Source organism: Eriocheir sinensis, chromosome 7 (assembly GCF_024679095.1).
Source record: "Eriocheir sinensis breed Jianghai 21 chromosome 7, ASM2467909v1, whole genome shotgun sequence".
Classification (NCBI taxonomy): Eukaryota; Metazoa; Arthropoda; class Malacostraca; order Decapoda; family Varunidae; genus Eriocheir; species Eriocheir sinensis.
Genome location: NC_066515.1, coordinates 22,751,536 through 22,755,620, shown reverse-complemented (window position 1 = coordinate 22,755,620; position 4,085 = coordinate 22,751,536). Strand labels below are relative to the sequence as shown.

The 4,085-nt window shown below is 42.9% G+C and overlaps 1 non-coding gene across 1 annotated transcript; it reads left to right on the top strand.

Annotated features, from left to right (window-relative positions):
* The first annotated feature begins 3,680 nt into the window (after positions 1-3,680).
* Trnaa-ugc (transfer RNA alanine (anticodon UGC)) lies at positions 3,681-3,752 on the top strand. Its single transcript has one exon. It is a non-coding gene; the product is annotated as a tRNA-Ala (tRNA).
* The last annotated feature ends 333 nt before the right edge of the window (positions 3,753-4,085 follow it).

The following is a 4,085-nucleotide window of genomic DNA, read 5'->3' as shown; positions in this document are numbered from 1 at the left end:
CTCCCACATATACCAACGACCCTCAACTACTCCTAATACTACCCACACCACCACTCCTAACACCACCACTCCCACCCCCAATCACTACCATTACCACCACTCCCTCCACCACCACCACCACCAAGTACCAGGACCGACTTATCAATGCAAATCTCTTCTCTTTATGTTAATACCCGGCTCGTCCCTCACGCTAGGACCTTGGTGGCAGCGGGTCCCAGGTCGCGGCCCCACCTCCCTCCTTTCCTCGCTTTCCTGAACTACCTAATAACAGATGATGAAGGAAATGGGGAGGAGGACGCTCATTGGCAGGAGTTGTGGGAGAGGCAAAGGTGGGTGGAGGTGGAGGAGGAGGAGGAGGAGAGGGAGGTGAAGAGGAGGGGAGGCATTAGTGAAGGGGAAGTGGAAGAGGTGAAATAGAGGAAGAAAGGTGGAGAGAAGTGTGAGAAGAGGAAGACGGTAGCAATGATGATAATGTGAGTAAAAAAAGAAAAAAAGAGGAAGTAATTCAATGCATAAATGTAAATAGAGGAATATTTTCACATTTAAAACAATTTGGCATAGCTACACACACACACACACACACACACACACACACACACACACACACACACACACACACACGAACACAGCCAAAAAACAAACACTTTACATAACACTCTTGAATACATAAACAACCCATACTTTGCGTGTTTTTCTTACCATAGACAAACAACCACACCTATCTCACCTGTACCTGTGTGTGTGTGTGTGTGTGTGTGTGTGTGTGTGTGTGTGTGTGTGTGTGTGCCGCCTCGTCCCCGTCCCAGGTTATCAACAAACATGCTCGGTGTCCTTTCAACCAGGGCAATTAATCCGCTCGTCCACCTTAATTACACTCATTAGCGCCTTGTTCGCAGGGAGGGACAACGACATGTTTTGCCACCGCCTCCTGCTGCCTGTCCTTCCTCCTTATTCTCCTCCTTCTTTTTGCCCTCCTCCTCCTCCTCCTCCTCCTCTCTTCTCCTTCACCAACCTTCGTTCTTATGTGTGTAGACTGTTCCTTGTTCTTTCTGTCTCCTCTTCGTCTTTATTCTTCTCTTCCTCCTCCTCCTCCTTCTCGTCCTCGTCCTCTCCTCCTCCTACTCCTCCTCTTCCTCCTCCTTCACCAACCTTCGTTCTTATGTTTGTAGACTGTTCCTTGTTCTTTTTACCCCTTCTTCGTCTTTATTCTTCTCCTCCTCCTCCTCCTTTTCGTCCTCTCATCCTCCTCCTCCTCCTCCTCCTCCTCCTCCTCCTTCTTCCTCCTCCACCAACCTTCGTTCTCTTCGTCTTTATTCTTCTCCTCCTCCTCCTCCTTTTCGTCCTCTCCTCCTCCTCCTCCTCTTCTTCCTCCTCTACCAACCTTCATCGTTATGTTCACAGGCTGTTCCTTGTTCTTTTTACCTCCTCTTCGTCTTTATGCGTCTCCTCCTTCTCCTCCTCCTCGTTTTCGTCCTCCTCCTAGTCCTCTTCCTCATCCTCCTCTTCCTCTTCCTTCTTGTCCTCTTCCTCCTCCTCCTCTTCATCCTCCTTATCTACCTTTACCAATCCTCGACCTTGTGTTTGCTGACTGTTCCCTGTTCTTTCTTTCTCCTCTTCTTTGTTCTCGTACTCCTCCTTCTCCTTCTCTTCTTTGTTCTTCTCCTCCTCCTCCTCCTCCTTTTCTTCCTCGTTCTCCTCGTTCTCCTCCTCATTTTCTTTTTTGTTTTCCTAATCCTCCATCTCCTCAACCTTCTCCTCATCCTCTTATTTTTAACTTTTCTCTATCAACATTCTTCACTATCCTCCTCCTGTTCTTCCCTCTCCTCCTTCACCTTCTTACATAATGATCTTCCTTTTTTTTCTTTTCTTACAGGTCTCTCCTTATCTCCACTTACATTCCTTTCTTGCAGTTATCCCTTCATTCTTACTCTAGCTACTGACCTCCTTTTTTCTTCCTCCTGTCTTTTTTTTGTTTTCTTCTGTTGGTCATTATTGTTTTCCCCCTTTCTTCTTATATACGATACTGCCTCTTCTCTTGTTTTCTTTTGGTCTCCCTCTTTTTTTTTGGCTTTGAAGTATTTCCGAATAATTATCTCCTTCTTCATAGCTTGTCTTCTTAATTTTCTTCTTTTCTTCTCTTTATTATTGTCCATTCTCGTCTTTCACCTACATTTCCTTCTTTCTCCTTTTTTTTCTTTTTCTTCTTTATCTTTTTTTTTTCGTTTTGTTTTTCTTCTTGTTCTGCTTTTCATCTTTTTCATTTTCATCTTCTTCTCCTCCTCCTCCTCCTCCTTCTCCTATTCCTCCTCCTATCGCGACCAGTTTTTTGCCATATTTCTGGAGTTTCGGCGCGTGGCTTAATGAGGGAAGAGGATGCTCGCCGACTTAGGTTCCCGCCCTGAGCCGTGTGGTAATGAAAGCTGGTGTGGTGATGGCGGTGGTGGTGGTGGTGGTGGTGTGGGGGGATGGGTCGCAGGGGTGGTGGTAGTGGTGGTTATATGAACAAAAGATCATAAGAACATAAGATAAAGGAAATTAGTAGTTTGCAAAAAGATGGAAGGCAGCTTTTGTGAGCCTAACCCCACCTAATTTCACTGTCCATGGACTTATCTAATCTCTCCTTGACGGTATCTATTGTATTGACACTCACGACATGACTGCCAAGCCTGTTCCACTCATCCATCGCTCTATTAGTAAACAAATTCTAACCACGTCTTTGTTGAATCTGAATGTATCCTACTTAAACCATTGCTATGTGTTCTACCCGGCTCTCTCACAACCAAGGCTCGGTTACTGTGAGGGCAGGCGTGGCGTGTGCAGGCTGTGTTAGCTCATATTCAACGTGATAAGAGTTAAAGGAAGTGCAGAGGTAACTTTAGTGTCGGGCAAAATGCGGTAGCGACAAGAACACAAAGTAAATTTGGCAGGTAATGTTACGTTCCGGTGGTTGTGGTGGTAATGGTAATTAGAATTAAGTAAAAGGGGTTGCAAATAATGACCTAAATGTATTTAGTTCCCATGGAACTCATCTCCTCCCTGCTAACTTGCCAATGTGCTGCAGGTGAAGGCCCATAACGACGCGAATAACAGGTAAATGAAAAACGCCTCTATAACATTGCTGATGACCTTGTCCTGATTTTACAGTGTGTGCACTTGACCATTAAGAAGGTCGAAGGCATAAACAAACTACTTTATATTATTGCAAGTCTGCTCAAGCACAAACTTGAACGCAGGCCAACAGGTTCATGTTTGGGAGTATTAACAATGCCAAAGCTGAGCTGTTGACGGTGAGCTGTGACGTGTTGCGAGCACGAATTAACATTAGCGTGGCTCTGCTACACGTTACGCTTAGATTAGCTTATAATTATCTCCATCGATATTGAAATATACATTATTGCTTTGGCTTACATTACAGCTAATGCTAATATGTTTGTATAACTTCAGCAGTAGAAATAGTAGTAATTATAAATATACTAATAATAATGATAATCAATGGAAATAACAGTAATAAATAATAATAATAATAATAATAATAATAATAATAATAATAATAATTTTCAGGAAAAATCCAGGTGGTGATGGAGTCCTGGGTCAATTGTATGAGTCCTCATGGACGCCTAAGTATTTTCCACAGTTGGTGATGACTTAAATTCATGTTACTTTACCCTAGCAGAGCGTACGGGGGTGTAGCTCAGTGGTAGAGCGTTCGCTTTGCATGTGAAAGGCCCCGGGTTCGATCCCCGGCACCTCCAACATCTCATTTTAAATTTTAAGGTCTAGTTGACTCACAGGAAAGGATTGCTCTTTCTGATCTAAAGGCGTATTTTTTTCTGTATTATCATTGTTATTACTATTATTATTATTATCATTATTATTATTATTATTATTATTTTTATTATTATTATCATTATTATTATTATCTGTTATAAATATTATTATTATTTTATAATTGTATCTGCACAGGAGTAATTGGGGAAGGTCCAGCACAGGCGGCACCAGCAGTAGTAACAGTAGCAGAACAGTGCCTGTAGCAATAGCATTACTAACAGTATAAGCAGAAGCAGTAAAATAAGTGGATCAATATT